Here is a 17,456-nt window from a genome sequence, read left to right as displayed (position 1 = left end):
GGTGAACCACGTACATCCTGTGTTTGCTTCTCTGTCTCTATTCATTTACGTACTTATCCTCACTAGTGACCGAAGCAACCAAGCGAAGGTCACAAAACCTGACACTTTCTGTTGTACCAAAGTCTTCGCTGATTTTGTGCATCAACATTTGGCGCCGTCTGTGGGAAACGACACTTATTCCTACTCTCTTCAGCTGTGTCAAGCTGGTTTCTATCATTCGTACACTTTCTTTTGACCAGGCATCCCTCTCCAACATGGGAAGCGAAGGAAGCCACAGCACACAGAATGACACCCCCCTTGCACATAGTGCGAAACAACGAAAGAAGGAAGGAAAACGAGTTCTTCTTCAAGCTAAAGTCGATGAGTTGGAAGCTCAGAACAACAAGATAGCAATGAAGAATGAGGTCCTCCAGGAGCAATATGAGAAGCTCTTCGAGACACTCCACGAAGCTAGGCAAGCTCAGACACGCGAGCTTGTTGCCCCCGTGGAAGTCAACCATCAACTGGGTGCCCTCCAACATGGAGGGTCACATGCATTCGACATAGATATCCCTGATAGGGAACAGATTACCCCTCGACTTGATAATCAACATGAGGCTTCTCTTAACCCAGTTGCTTCGACCCGAACCATGAGAAGTGGAGGGAGACACCTCTTTGCTGAAGGGGCAGAAGGATCGAAAGCCGTCTTTCGCGATTGTCGGGATTTCCTGAAGCAACGTCGAGAGAATTCCATCCATATAAGCTCAAAGATCAATGACCCAAGGATTTCTGAGAGACTCGGTCCCCTGCCACGGCCCGAGCCGGCCACCAATTTGGGGAAGGGGCAACAAGTCCTAGAGAGACATGAGGGTACAGGGGACTCAGAGGTGTTCCGACAGACATACCCTGGAAGCCAGTACAACGAGTCCAGGGAAAAATCACATGCCCTTGATCAAACCTTCCTAATTCCAAGAGGAGATGGAGATTTACGAAAGAAAGCTCCAATGGCACATAACTCCGCTCAGGACCCCCTTGTCCTACAACTTATTGAGGAAGTAAACAAGTTGAAGGCTGAACGTCAGGCTGAAATACCTGACTGGAACCAACCCAGGCCTGGCCCTCTTACAAGGAGGATCCTCAACACCCCCCTTCAAGCAAAGACAAAGCAAAAGCTTGGCTTGCAACTTTATACTGGAAAAGAGGACCCGATTGAGCACCTTAACCTCTTTGAGTCCACCATGGCATACCGGATGCACACCGACGAAGAGCGATGTCTTCTCTTCCCCTCCACCCTCTCTGGCGGAGCTCTAAATTGGTATTGTCGTCTTACACCTGAGACGGTAGACTCATTTGAGGAATTGAGGAAACTATTTGTTTCCCAACACATTTTCCAAACCGATCGCTTGCACTCTGCAGATGACCTGTACACTATCCGCCAGAAGCCAGACGAGTCATTACGTATGTATGCTGGCCGCTTCAGCCATGAATACTCCCGGTGTGCCGAGGCAGACGACAAGACTGCCCTCAAAGCCTTCACGGCAGGCCTACGTGATTGTTTCTTTAAATACATGATCAATGCCAATACTTGGAAGACTTACTCTGAGGTGATGGCGCAGGCTTATAACCATGCCTCCGCCGAGGCAAAGACATATCAGGAGAAACCCCCTACAACCATCCTTTATCAACAAGTGGGAGGTGGAAGCCAGACTCACCTAAATGAGAAGACCTCGACTTTCCAAACAGCAGTGGCACCTCCCCATGCCTTGCATAATGCTTCGCCGAATCAACAGACATATCAATTTCAAGGCAAGAGGAAGGATTTCCATCCTCACCACTCTCATTTCAGTAAAAAGAGTAAGGGACACTATCCCGATAACCAAGGGTATCGCCACAATAACGCTCGCCCCCAGGCAGTCAATGCAGTGGGTCAAACCCGCGTCAAGATACCCCCTACCCCAAGGTATGAGACATACACGCCCTTGAATGCCACATGCGCGGCCATTTACCCCAGCATAGCTCACCTGATACCAAAGCCAAAGCCGAGGCACCCAGATTACACGCCCCCGAATAACGCGGGCATGTTTTGTTGCTACCATGAGCATAACGGCCATGATAGCGAGAAATGTATCATCCTCCGTGATCGTATTGAAGCTTTGGCACGAGAAGGAAAAATTGATCAATTCCTCCTTCACCCTCAAAGGGATAACCGTAACCAATGCCAGGTGAATGTCATATATTCCATAAGCGGCGGCACACCCATATCTGAATCTTCCAATAGGGCCATGAAAAACAGTGAACGAATTCTGAGGCCTGGTCACCAAGTGTTTCACGTGGAAGACATCAGGGGAGGGAAGTATCAAAAGCCTAACTGGGATCCGATATGTTTCTACCCTGAGGAAGAAAGAGGCATCATCTACCCTCATAACGACCCATTGATCGTGGAGGCTCACATAGCCAACTTTGATGTTCGACGAATCCTCGTAGACACAGGGGCTTCGGTCAATATCATGTTTGCCGAAGCTTTCAGGGCACTCAGTGTAGCTGAACACTTGCTCGATCGCTCGATTTCTCCTCTGATAAGCTTCTCCGGTGATATCGTGCAACCCTTAGGGAGCATACATTTACCCTTTACTATTGGTACAGGCCCTTACACGGCTACCATTACCACTAACTTCCTAGTGGTTGACTGCCCAACGGCATACAATGTCATCTTTGGGCGCACAGGCATCAATGATCTCAAGGCTATGGTATCCACGCATATGCTGTTGATGAAATTTCCAACCCCCCATGGCAACGGCTACATCAGAGGAGATCAGCTTAGTGCACGATCATGTTACAACACTTCAGTTAAGCAACAACACTTGCCCGGACCCAAGGAAACCCTGTCTGTACATGACCAAGTCACAAAGACCAGCTTAGATGAAGCGAACTTGGATCTTCCTGATAGCAACAATCAACCCGATGATCCTCGAGATGACTCTTTCACCCAGCAAGCCCAACCTGCTGAAGAGTTGGAGAAGGTACCTATCTCAAGAGATTATCCAGATCGCATGGTGAAGATTGGCACCACATTGTCACCACCCCTTCGGTTAGCATTGATATCTTTTTTGAAAGAGAACACTGAAGTCTTCGCCTGGTCATACGAGGACATGCCAGGCATCTCTCCCGATGTCATCTGTCATCGTTTGAGTATTGACCCCAAGATCAAGCCGGTGAGACAGAAGCGAAGATCTTATGACGCTGAACGATACGAGGCAATGAAAGCAGAAGTTGAAAAACTCAAAGGCATAGGCTTTGTCCGCGAAGTCAATTACCCGACATGGGTAGCAAATGTGGTCCTTGTTAAGAAAAATCCGACCAAAGAAAGTCTTTTGCTTCAAAAGGTCTTGTGGAGAATGTGTGTTGACTACACCGACCTAAACAAAGGGTGTCCGAAAGATAGCTTCCCTCTTCCTCTTATTGACAGACTTATAGACTCTACGGCCGGGTGTGAACTCCTGAGCTTCATGGATGCTTACTCAGGATACAACCAAATCCTCATGAACCCTTCGGATCAAGAACACACAGCCTTCACTACCGACAGAGGACTATACTGCTACAAAGTCATGCCTTTCGGCCTAAAGAATGCAGGAGCGACTTATCAGAGACTAGTCAACTCAATGTTCGCCGAGCAGATTGGGAAGAGCATGGAAGTTTACGTTGATGATATGTTAGTCAAGAGCAAACATGCTGACCAACACATCACCAACCTATATGAAACTTTCACTATTTTGAAGAGGTATCGAATGAGGTTAAACCCCAACAAATGTGCCTTCGGCGTAGGCTCTGGCAAATTCTTAGGTTTCATGATTAGCCAACGAGGCATTGAAGCTAATCCCGAGAAGATCAAAGCAATCCTCGACATGAAGGAACCGGTAACTTCAAAGGACATCCAGAGCCTTACTGGCAAGGTGGCAGCCTTAACCAGGTTCATTTCTAAGGCCACAGACAAATGTGCTCCCTTTTTTAAAGCACTTAAGGGAAGTAGGAAGTACATTACATGGACTGATGAATGTGCCGAGGCATTCAAAAACCTCAAGGAGTACATGAGTAAAGCCCCTCTACTCTCCAAGCCCGAGGTAGGAGACATTCTCATTATCTACCTATCGGTATCAGCTTCAGCCGTAAGTTCCGTTCTCATTCGAAAGGATGGGAATATTGAGCGACCTGTCTACTACGCTAGCAAAGCCTTACAAGATGCGGAGACACGATACTCTAACATTGAGAAATTGGCTCTGGCATTGGTCATGTCTGCTCGAAAACTCCGCCCTTACTTCCAAGCGCACTCCATCATCGTGCTTACCAATTATCCTCTTCGACAGATACTCCAAAGTCCTGACACTTCAGGGCGAATGATCAAATGGGCAATAGCGTTGGGTGAGTTTGACATCTCCTACCAACCAAAGCCAGCTGAGAAGGGCCAAGCAGTGGCAGACTTCATTGCCGACTTCACATATCCGGTTGACATTGCTTCTACACCTGAAGCAGTGGCTTCATTACCCCCGGAAGCTCAGAAGATAGAACCAACAACCCCAGCATGGAGTCTGTATGTTGATGGCTCATCCAACCAACAGGGCTGTGGAGCGGGACTAGTCTTGACTACGCCCGACAAAGTAGCAATGGAGTATGCTCTTCGTTTCAAATTCAAGGCATCAAACAATGAGGCCGAGTATGAAGCCCTTCTAGCAGGATTACGTTTGGCCAAACACCTCGGGGTTAAACAAATTGATATTTTCAGTGACTCCCAATTAGTGGTCAACCAGGTTACCAACAACTTTGATGCTAAGGACAGCTCCATGGCAGCATATCTTGCGCAAACACAACTTTTGCTCAAGCACTTCCACTACCAGATCACCCAAGTTCCTCGAGCGGCAAACAGTCATGCAGACGCCCTGGCTCGCCTCGCCTCAGCTGTGGAAGACAAGATTGGAAGAAAAATTCATGTCGAACTGTTGGCAACACCAAGCACCATGGCCGCAGAAGTATGCAACTTACAACAGGGGGATAGTTGGATTACCCCGATCTATAATTTCCTTGCTCATGGCACCCTCCCAAATGATAAAGTCCAGGCTAAGCAAATTCGATACAAGTCTACCCGCTACCTGATCATCAATGATCAACTCTATAAGCGAGGTTTTAGCCTGCCATACTTAAGGTGTCTTACGCCTGCCGAGGCGGAAATCGTCCTTCGGGAAATACATGAGGGAGTCTGTGGAGATCATGCTGGATCTCGGTCCCTAGCACACAAGACTTTTCGCCAAGGATATTACTGGCCAACACTCCACCAGGATGCCATCAAAGTATCCCGCTCATGTGACAAATGTCAACGATATGCAACTATTCCTCATTCCCCTCCAGAGCCTCTTACTCCTATGATCAGCCCTTGGCCCTTCGCCCAGTGGGGACTTGATTTGATCGGCCCAATGCCGGCAGGGAAGGGCAAAGTCTGTTACGCAGTCGTTGCAGTGGACTACTTCACAAAGTGGGCCGAAGTAGAACCCTTGGCAACCATTACTGAGGCAAAGATAGAAGACTTCGTGTGGAAGAACATCCTTTGTAGATTCGGCATTCCCAATGCGATAGTCACTGACAATGGGCGACAGTTTGACAACAAGAAGTTCAGGTTGTTCTGCTCTAAGTTCAACATCAACTTATGCTTTGCCTCTCCAGCTCATCCCCAGTCTAATGGACAAGTTGAGGCCATCAACAAAATAATCAAGCGCACTTTGAAAACCAGCTTGGACAAAGCTAAAGGCTGTTGGCCAGAATTTGTACCCCAAGTTCTTTGGTCATATCGCACTTCATATCGGACTTCAACAGGAGAAACTCCATTCTCACTTGCCTTTGGCACAGAGGCGGTTGTCCCTGTTGAGCTCGAGCAAGCAACATTCCGAGTCCAGAACTACATTCAAAGTGAAAATGACAAACAACTCACCCTCAACTTGGATTTAGTCGAGGAACACAGAAACCAAGCTCACTTGAGGAATGTCGCCTACAAGCAGCGCATCTCCAACTATTATGACTCTAGGGTCAAGCTTCGTTCTTTCAAAATAGGAGACTGGGTCTTAAAGAAAAGATTACTCTGCGACAGAGTCCCGAGTGAAGGCACACTTAGTCCAAACTGGGATGGACCGTATGAAGTCATTGGCATCAGTCGCCCTGGCTCTTACACACTTAGAAGCTCCGATGGCAAGACCCTTGGCCATCCATGGAACGCTGATCACTTGAAGTACTACTACAAATAGACTCACGATGTACAAGTGTTGAGCTATAGCCGTTCGGCATCCTATGTAATGAAGGCCATTTGGCAATGAATTCAATAAAGAGTCACTACAAAACAAGCAAATGAAGACCGTGTCAAGCGCCAAAAAAAAAAAAAAAAAAAAAAAAAAAAAAAAAAAAAAAAAAAAACAACTTCATCCAAAAAGCTTCACCCGAAAAGCTTCACCTCCAAAGCTTCACCCACAAAGCTTCACCTAAAAAGCTTCACCCAAAAAGCTTCACCATCAAAGCTTCACCTAAAAAGCTTCACCCGAAAAGCTTCACCTAAAAAGCTTCACCTAAAAAGCTTCACCCAACAAGCTTCACCCGAAAAGCTTCACCTCCAAAGCTTCACCCACAAAGCTTCACCTAAAAAGCTTCACCCAAAAAGCTTCACCATCAAAGCTTCACCTAAAAAGCTTCACCTAAAAAGCTTCACCCAAAAAGCTTCACCATCAAAGCTTCACCTAAAAAAGCTTCACCCAAACAGCTTCACCCGAAAAGCTTCACCTAAAAAGCTTCACCCAAAAAGCTTCACCCGAAAAGCTTCACCTAAAAAGCTTCACCCACAAAGCTTCACCTAAAAAGCTTCACCCAACAAGCTTCACCCGAAAAGCTTCACCTCCAAAGCTTCAACACAAAACCTTGCTCCAAATAAACAAATTTTGTTCACAAAACCCAAGATGCCCTTGAACTTGTACAAAAACACTTGGGTAAACATAAACATTTTTTGTTTTACACCCACAAGGGCCCAAAATTTTCCTTCTTATTTATTCACTTATATATGTTCCCAAACATATTATAATAGATCCAACAACAAGCCAAAGTCCCAAATTTCATAATGGACAAAAGTACAAGCAATTCATCAATAATGAAGGTGCTACAAAAATTGGAATCTGCTCCAAAATAGAAATCCAACCCAAGAGACTTTTTCTCTCTCTCCCTCTTCCGCCTCCTTTCATCTATCAAATTTCTGCAACCTCTGCTCTTCTCCAATGGAGCTGAATTTTGGACACCCTATAGTTCTTGAGCATATGAACAACTTTCAAGAAGGAACCATTTCTGTTTGAGCGACGGAAATTAAAGTGTTGAAGCTCCAAACATGATAGTCGGCTTCTTGCAGATTTCGAAGCTGTTGTGATGTTTCGAAGATCTGGAAATATTTAACCGTTAGTTCATCCTGAATTTTTGATATGTTATGAAAGAGTCGATGAGGAACAACTTCAATGAAGAAAGCATACCGATCTGAACAAGAGAAAATGGAGTTTCGAAGCTCACAACAAATCTGACGGGTTGACAGACAAATAATAACCAGTCATTCATCATACCTGAATTTCTTGAGTTATACAGCTCCGAGGGATCTCAAATTTGGATATGTTGTAGTTCACAAGCTGAGGAACAACTTCAATGAAGAAAGCATACCGATCTGAACAAGAGAAAATGGAGTTTCGAAGCCCACAACAAATCTGACGGGTTGACAGAAAAATAATAACCAGTCATTCATCATACCTGAGTTTCTTGAGTTATACAGCTCCGAGGGATCTCAAATTTGGATATGTTGTAGTTCACAAGCTGAGGAACAACTTCAATGAAGAAAGCATACCGATCTGAACAAGAGAAAATGGAGTTTCGAAGCTCATAACAAATCTGACGGGTTGACAGAAAAATAATAACCAGTCATTCATCATACCTGAGTTTCTTGAGTTATACAGCTCCGAGGGATCTCAAATTTGGATATGTTGTAGTTCACAAGCTGAGGAACAACTTCAATGAAGAAAGCATGCTGATCTGAGCAAGAGAAAATAGAGTTTCAAAGCTCACAACTAATCTGACGGGTTGACAGACAAATGATAAACAGTCACTCATCATACCTGGATTTCTGGAGTTGTACTGCTCCGATGGCTCTCCAATTTGGATATGTTGTAGTTAAGGAATTAACGAACAACTTTCATGAAGACAACTTTGTGATTCGACCTACAGATGATGGTGTTATGTTGAAAAACAATTCCGGTTGTTAGGGGAAATGAAAAACAATTCCACCAAAGAAACATCATTATGATGTTTCATCATTATGGTGTTTTCATCATTATGATGCTTTCATCATTGTGATGCTTCCATCATTGTGATGCTTCCATTATGATGTTAATGCACCAACGGTTACACCTTCTGCAATTCCACTTATTCGGGCCTAGCAACCTTCATAAACAAAATCTATGAAGAAAAAGTCCGGGGCTACCACTTAGAAAACAAAAGAATGAAGTTTTGGTACTTACGACATGGACTATTAGCAAGACACCTCATTCGTCAACTCCCTCGACTAGAGACTTGGGGGACTCCCACCATATGCTACTACGCCTTGGTACTCAAAAGTTCGTGACTACTCAGTGACTTGGATTTTTCAAGTCTCCAACCGAGAAGTTTTCCTCACTCGGGAAATTAAGGGAACACTACCTCAAACTACATGCTTCACTCACAAAGCTTCAACAATACAGGTTTCAACAAAAGCAAAAATTCAAAGAGCTTTATGAAGAAGATTTTGGTGTATTTAACACAATATGTTGAAATGAAGCAAAGCTTATTTATTAATATTTTCGATAAGCCACAAATATGTACATATACATGAGTCAAAATAAACAAACAAAAGGGAGCCTTCACAAAGGTTGCTTAGGGGAAGTCTCAGCAGTCGGTAGAGCCCCAGAAAGAGAAAGCACCGGAGGGTGGTTATCCGGAGCCTCAGTACTTGACAAAACCCCAGAAGGAGGAGGCATTGGAGGTTCATCATTTGAAGCTTCATTACCAGGTACAGCCCCAGAGGACGAAGGCAATAAATGCCTTTGGAACAAACCCACAAACCGCTGATGATCAAGTAAAACCTTACCATCAGATTCCTTCATCTGGTCAAGCTTCCTCTTCATGTTTGTAGCATAGTCATGGGCGAGCCGGTGCAACTGCTTATTCTCATGCTTGAGCCCTCTAATCTCCTGTTTGAGACTCATCACTTCAGCAGCCAATGATTCAACTTGGCGGGTTCTAGCAAATAGGCGTTGGGCCATATTAGACACAGAACCTGCACACTGAACACTAAGAGCCAGAGAGTCCTTAACAGCCAACTCATCAGACCGTTTGGAAAGTAGTCTATTATCTTTGGGAGTGAGAAGGTTCCTGGCCACCACTGCAGCGGTCATATCATTCTTCATCACAGAATCCCCAACGGTAAGAGAACCAGTAGGGGATATGAAGGATGGGCGCCATATGTTGTCTGGAGAAGGCGTGGCTGTCTCTTCTCCAAGGTTCAAGTCAAAACGACGGTCGGAGGGTCCAGACATTTTCAAATGTGTTGAAGAAGGAAGAGGTCAGACAAATCAAGATCTTAGAAGTGCAAGAAATGAGCTTCTACTGGTAGAGATTCAAGTGTGCTGTGGAACTTAATGCCAGCCTCTATAAAAATCTGCACTCGACGGAGCTTCAGAAATCGAAGAGGCGTTTGCTTTCTCAAAAGCTGGGCTGCTCAGAGACCACGAGGGCCGATCTCAGAAATCGAAGAGGCGTTTGCTTTCTCAAAAGCTGGGCTGCTCAGAGACCACGAGGGCCGATCTCAGAAATCGAAGAGGCGTTTGCTTTCTCAAAAGCTGGGCTGCTCAGAGACCACGAGGGCCGATCTCAGAAATCGAAGAAGCACCTGCTTTTTCAGCCTCGTCAGCACCTGTCACATGCACACTCAGCTTTGCGGAAATTACGGACAATCTGTCGAAGATTTCTGGTGAAGTAGAAAGCACGTGAATCTTACTGTTCAATCACCGCTCTCCATATGCACCATCAACTCCTCGGGTACCACATATAACTTTGTCAAAGATCTCTGACAAAGTTTAGGCACGAGAATTTCGAAGTTCCAGCTACCCTACTATTACCCATAAGGGTAAAGGAACAGCACCACTGCTTGACAACTGGAAAGTCCCTATGTGTGTCGACCTCCGGGTTTTGCGGCAAGACAGGTTGGCAAGAACGTCCAACCTTTACTCACATTCGAGAAAAGACTCCCAACATAATTACTTTCTAAAAAACCGGAGTAGCACCGCTTTCCGAATCTCGAGAGTCAGATCCTCGACGGGATTGCTTGTTCGAAAACCGAAGAGGCACAACTCTCAGAACTTCGAGAGCCAGATTTCCTTAGATAAAGCTTGTCTGTAATCTTCACACGTAACATCAGCTTTCCAGATACCACATACCACTTTTTCAAAGTGCTCTGACAAAATTAAAACACGTGAAGCTGGCAGCTCCCACTACATTGCTGTGACCAAGAAGGGTAAAGGAATAGCATTACTACTTGTTATTGGGAAATCCCTATATACATTGACCTCCCTCCTCAACGGACAGGCAAACCTGCAAAAATGCTCAACCCTTTCTCGCATTCGAAAAGGCACCCTCAACATAACCTCTCGAAATACTCAGCTTTATTTCCCCCCGATAATACCTCAGCAAATAAGCCACACCAAGAACAAGAGTATCTCATATCATCAGGGTCGAAAGCAAGAGTATCCCATATCATGCTTTCTCCCTATCTTTGTCTTTGTCCTTGTCCACACCTGCAGGACAAGGAGAAAGAGAGCAGTCAGTCGGAACCTGAAATCAAACCTCCAATTTGGAACTGACTGCCTGGAGCCTTTGCCTGGTTGCTTACTTAGCATTGCTCTCGAGTACTCATCCTCAACTGCTGTCAAGGTCACGAATTCCACCGGCAAATACCTCATGACAGTTGATCAGATATTGGCTCTTTACACTGAAGCTGCCAAGCGTGGATGAGTCACTATGAAGGAATGTTCTGAAGGACCATTTAAATGCAAAGGTTGCACACCACTTCTGCCATGCAAAAGATTGAAGCAGAAGGTTCAACGGTGAGCTGAAACAGATCACTACAGCACGACACCTTTCCATACCACATTCATTATTCCGTCAACAGCAAAAGTATCCCATATCATCAAGGTCGAACGTACTCTAGATTTGATGGACTTGTTTTGACCCTCAAATTTTTGAGTCGGCCTTATACTCTGAAGGGCACCAGAAAACCCTCCAGCACAGTTCAAGAATAAGCCTGTGGAAAGTTACTTCTTCAAAAGCAAAAGTATCTCATATCATCTCTTATCCATTTGCTTCTCCTTATCCTGGCAGTTGAATGAGAGACAAGGAGAATGAGAACAATCAACCGGAAGCCGACGTCAAACCTCTGATCCTGGGTTGCTTACTTGGAAGTTTGACTGCTTACCTTGTCTGTCACCTCTTTCGGCAGATCTCCTAGCTCGGCGACTTGGGGGACTCCTACTATAGGGTTTGTATCACACTTGACTAAGCCCGAAACTACAACTAAGCTTCAAGTGAAATTGATACATTACCTTGTGCGTCAACATCAGCTAAGTACACCATTCCCGGATGGAGGAAAGGTACTTCCAGAGAAGGGCAGATGAAGATCAGACCACACTTCGGTACTTAGAAGTTTCGTGATTACTCAAGGGATTGGATCTTGCAAGTCCCCAACCGAGGAGTTTCCCTCACTCGGGAACTTAGGGGAGCACTGTTTGTACCATACTTGACCAATCCCGAAACTACCGAGCACCGGCCAACGCTATACTGTCAAGGACCCAGAAGAGTTCCCCTCCGACCAGGAGGCCAATCACTACTCGACACGTGTCAAGATTAGAAGCCAATCAGAGCGCAGCACGTGTCGACATCAAGAACCAATCACAACATGACACATGTCAATGTGACAAAGCTACAAGTTTTTCTATAAATAGGGGTCATTCCCCCACAATATTGCCTAATGCCATTTTGTGTTAAATCATTCACAAGAACTCACTAAATTGAGAGCTTGATCCTTTGTACTTGTGTAAGCCCTTCACTACTAATAAGAACTCCTCTACTCCGTGGACGTAGCCAATCTGGGTGAACCACGTACATCCTGTGTTTGCTTCTCTGTCTCTATTCATTTACGTACTTATCCTCACTAGTGACCGAAGCAACCAAGCGAAGGTCACAAAACCTGACACTTTCTGTTGTACCAAAGTCTTCGCTGATTTTGTGCATCAACAAACTTGAATCTTGGTACATGTGTGGTTGAACTTAAGGTGGTTGATCGAATTGTTGTGCAGTTATAAGCTTGATGTATAGTAACGAGATTCGGCAAGTTGTGTGTCTATATCCTCGGGTAAGAATATTGGTTTCTCATTATACGAAATATAATTTACAATGTGGTTGTTCATTTCAATTGGTAAACATATTGATGAAGGCGACTTTCCTTTTTTATTTTTTTATTTTTTTGCATTTCCTTCTTTTCCTCTACCCTCCTAAGCTTCCTTCCCCTTTTCCCTTCTTTTCTGCTTTTCTTCTTTTCCCTTCTCATTTTCTCTGTTCTCTGAAATTTCCTCTCATTTTCCCCTCTCCTTTTCTCCTTTTATCCCTTTCTCCTTTTGCCTTCTCCCTTTCTCCTTTTCTCCTTTTCTCCTTTTCTCCTTTTCCTTCCCTCTACCCTCCAGAGTTTCCTTCTCATTTTCCCCTCCTTTGACGTCATTATATTTTGGGTTGAGATGTGGACCTGTTATTGATGGATGGACAGCCAAGTCAATGTTTGTTTTGGTCAAGCAATTGGAAAGATCTCTTTTGCTCAGGGAAGTGATGGCCACTAGTGGTAAGTGACGAGAGAGGGACCCCGTGAAATGTTTTTCTTGATTATTCATTATTTAAAAGTTGATGAATAATGTTACTGTATAATGATATTTCTCTTCATTTGTAAGAAATAAGTCTTAGACTTAATTCTTGCTAATGCGAATTTGAACTATATTATTGCTAGTCTATTGTGCGGTTTAGCCAACTCCCTTTCTTTAGTGTAAACAATATCGTATATTTATATATATAAAAAATATTAATGAATAATATCAACTTAGATCTACTTTCATATTCATTTCAACGTTGATAAAAGTCCAACTTGATGTACTGCTACTTTTGTTGATTATTCGTTACTTTATTTTGTGAGAGATTCTTTCAAATAACTAAATTTTATTTTTAAAGGCGTCATTACTCGTTCAATGTTTGCCACGATTTTCAAAACGTACATTACCTTTCTAATGGACAATTGCCACGTTATGGGTTTGCGAGATAAAAGACAATCTATCCCCATCTAGTTGATAAGAATGGTGGAAATAATAGTAATACTATTCATACCATGTCATGTATCACATTTTCATATTATTTTAGATGGTATTTTATGTGAACAGTTACATCATTTGAATTAATCAAAAATTTAAATTTAGTTCATTATTTAATAAACTAATAATTAAGAAAAATCAGTTAATTAAATGATGATTGTGGTATACGATGAGTCATTCTCATTTATTTCCTTGGTTTTTGCAAATTTTTCAAATGATGTGGTTGTCTACATCAGATGCCACCTAAGGTGGTATAAAAACATAATATGAATAACATTACTCTGGAAATAGGATATGGCCTTACATGACATCCAAACTGTTGAAAGACACTTCCATTTTTTTAATGTCTTGTACATATTATATTTTATAATTAGGATAAACGAGCGCTTTACAAATTAATCAATGCACTGAATAATATGGTAGCAAAGTCCTCTGTCGTAAACCCTTTATGTTGATGAATGTCTAAGATAGAGTTCACTGCAAGAAAATAAACGAAAGATTATCCTACACATTTGCAATTAAAAAGATAAATAACTTGTGTACTCAAGATGTAGGATTTAACAAGGTAAAACTCACCATTGAGAAAATCCTCAGACTCTTAAGCTAGGACAAACAATACTCTTAAGCTAGGACAAACAATAAGAGAAATGAGTATAGAAAGACTTACAAAACTCATCAACTAGACCCACATACTAGTAGTCAATTTTTTCATTGCGATTTGCTACTCGATCTCTCTTCAACCTTCAAGTGGAAGTGGCACGACACTAACGCGGTCATCAATCACTATCTCCTCTAACTTTGCAAGATACTAACGCGATCATGCAGAATGCATGAAATGTAATGATTTTTTGAAATCAACCAATTACAAAAATCATTCTCATAATTAATTTCTAATTGAAACACAATGAAAAATCAGTGATTAAAAACTAAAATATTTTCTTTGAAAACACATGGACATAAAACTAATTTTTCTCAAATAAAAACTCTGATGCCGACTCACTTTAGAACCCAGAACATGCAACATATAAGTTTTGAATAAACAGTTGGCCTGATCCTGAACAAGCAAAGCCTCGAGTCCAACTTTCTCACTCTTCAACTGCTCATTCTCCTCGAGCAGACCAACATGGACGCGCTGCAGCCCATCCACTTCCTTCTTCAGACTTTCGTTCATCTTCAGCACACCTTGGAGTTCCAACACTTGGGGTTCAAGCTTATCGGCTATCTTCTGGAATTGGATTACTTGATTATAAGCAGCAATCAACTATTCATCCTTTGCGTAGGCAACGGAACGAAGCCTCAAAACGGCACACTCAAGATCTTGAATCTGATGTATGTAATGACCAATCTCTTTCTCTGCACTTTCATACTTAACTTAGATCGTGTTAAGCCTTGCCTTCAAGTCAACAATCTTAACTTAGATCGTGTTAAGCCTTGCTTCAAGTCAACGATCTCCTGGCGAGAGGTCTCAAGCTGCAGAGAAATGGGGGCAGAGATATCAAACCCCTTCAAAGCGACGAGCTCAGACTCCAACTTTTTTATTTTCTCGACAGAAGAATAAGCCTTAACTGCCATAGTCATTCTCATCTCCTTGGCAGCCTTGGTATTCTCTTGGTCAAGAAGCATAGACTTGGTTGCCAAAATTGCCATTTTCTACATCATGGCAAGCAGAGCAGACCTTCTATACTGGGTCGTGTGCTTTGCAAAGGAACTTGGGTGAACAACCTCTCTGACGCTATCAACAAGTTTAGCACACATGTACATGTCTTCAAGCAGGTTGGGCTTCAAAAATGCACAAATCTTAACAGAATCTCCAAAAATAGGCTTGGTGGATTTCTCATAACTACGCGAGTAGTCTCTTCTTCTCAACAGGCGAACCAGTCTCAGCAACAAGATGAATATGCCTTGGTGCCACTTTAAAAGCATAGTCCACTTTATCGCTCTTTATAATAGCAAGCCTCTCCAAAGATGAACCAGACTTAGTTCCTAACGGACATCTTAGTATAGACATCGGCACTAGGGACATGAAGGAACCTCTGCGCTGAGCAATCCTATCAGTAATCGTACTAGCCATCTTCGACATGGCAGGTATCACATGCTCAGATTTAGCAGCCTCATGTTTCTTCCCCTTGGGATAAGTCAAGTCAATCACAAGTTTCTCAACAGCAGGCTGACCCTCGCAAGCAGCAGAAGAAGTCTTCAGTTTTTACTAAACCAGCATCTCTTGAGCAGACGGGGAATGTCTCTTCTTTCCACCTTCATTCATAACAGGCTCCACGACAGTGATCGAACAAGCCAATGCCTCAGCCTTGATCTATTTTATCTTTTCTTTTGGGGTGGCCCATCTTTTTCTTGGCGAATAGGACTAAGCAGCCAATAACATTCACGGTACTCAACGGGGATACCTAAAGCAATGTGCACTTTCTTCATATCTGGAGAAGTTTTGGGAGTCGAGCCAAATTTTGAATCTACATAGACAGAGGAGGATAATGAATAAATCAAATAGCAGCTCAGCAAAAGCACAAAGTAGCCTAAAGACTAAGCAGTTTACTTACCAATGATGAACATCGTCGGAACGTGCAGCTCAAAGGAAGAATCAGACTCCCACTCTCCACTTATCTCCAAAGTCTTCTTGGCCCAATCATGATCTCCCTTACTCGAATGATCGAAAAACCTATAGTGGGATCACATCTGCTCAACTCCATCAATACGACCTATGTCAAAGAAGTACCAGAATTCGTTAACAGTCAGATCCAAGTCAAAGAATTGGCTCAATTGAGGAATCTCATCATCCCGCGGACTGTATTTGGAGAACATTGAGTGGGGACACACTTCATGGAACAAAGTACTTCTTGGAAGAAACGCGACATGGGAAAAGTAAATACCAATACGAAGTAGTAAGGGTGAAACTTGATAGCTCTTCGAGCCCTACTACATAGCTCATGACTGCTACCCTCCTTAACACGCTTCACACGCACCTCAGACGGAATGGCATGCCAGTAGGCCTCAAGGAATTTCAGCAACAGCTAAAAGAGAAGAACCAGCATTGCCTTGCTCGTGATGAGTACTATTCGCCGTACCATTTTCCAACTTACCGCCGGCAGCTTCCGAACCAACAATCGCCGTCAAAATAAACAAGAGGATCCATAACTTTCTCATCACAACTCCACCCATATGCATGTATATTGATTTTAGGACGGTAGAATTAAAATCAATGCGCATATGTTGTGGTACTTCGTACTTATATAGACATAAATTTAACGATCATAAACTGATTACGTAGTTTAGACGTTAATGTATATCATAGACGGAATTCGCGACTCGTGTTCAACAGAAAGTGTGCCTTGTATCTTACTTTTATCCCCACCTAGTTTTCTGTAACTTTTTACGGTACAGGCTGGAAATAATTAGGTTAAATGGCAGTTGCGCAACATGCATGCTTCACTTCACAGCCTGCTCCAAGGCGCCCCACTCTCGCCCACTTATGGGAGAAATTTATTATTGTGACGGAAATACGGATGGTATACCAAATATTTTTATATAAGTTGTGAGAAATTTTATTTTTTGAGTTATTAACTTTTTGACATACAAATCCCACTATTTGTATAATAACACATGATATATCACCTCGTATGCTGATCACATTGAAAAACCTCTTCACTTATGACATGCTGGCCTAACCAGGCTAGCTCTCTTCTCGATTAGTAAACCCTACTGGTATTTCTATCTTAGCTTATCCATAGGATCACAATTAAATAGTTTTTTAATATTTGATGAGAAATAATAATCAAACACATCATTTTTTTTTATACAAACCACTGTTTAATCGTATTTTTTGTCCGTTTGATCATTCAATTAAAGAATCAACAAATAAAGACTTGTATAAAAAGAAAAATGGCGTGTAATTATCATTTCCATCTTCGAATCCATCGTTTTTTGGGTTATTTTGCAATATAATAGCAAGGAGTTGATTAAATTAGGTTATAT

At 43.0% G+C, this 17,456-nt stretch overlaps 1 long non-coding RNA gene across 1 annotated transcript in view; it reads right to left on the bottom strand.

Moving 5' to 3' along the window:
- The window catches only part of LOC139198380 (uncharacterized), a 66,232-nt gene extending 57,753 nt beyond the window's left edge, over positions 1-8,479 (bottom strand). The window contains exons 1-4 of the long non-coding RNA XR_011583835.1: positions 8,151-8,479; positions 7,970-8,067; positions 7,789-7,886; positions 7,608-7,705 (exon numbers count right to left, since the gene is read on the bottom strand). This is a non-coding gene — a long non-coding RNA (uncharacterized lncRNA). The remainder of the gene's footprint in view (positions 1-7,607; positions 7,706-7,788; positions 7,887-7,969; positions 8,068-8,150) is intronic.
- Positions 8,480-17,456: the final 8,977 nt, after the last annotated feature.

The sequence above is a fragment of the Malus domestica genome, chromosome 08 (assembly GCF_042453785.1).
Source record: "Malus domestica chromosome 08, GDT2T_hap1".
NCBI classification, from domain to species: domain Eukaryota; kingdom Viridiplantae; phylum Streptophyta; class Magnoliopsida; order Rosales; family Rosaceae; genus Malus; species Malus domestica.
The sequence above is the reverse complement of the archived record's forward strand: the minus strand, read 5'-3'. Positions and strand labels throughout refer to the sequence as shown.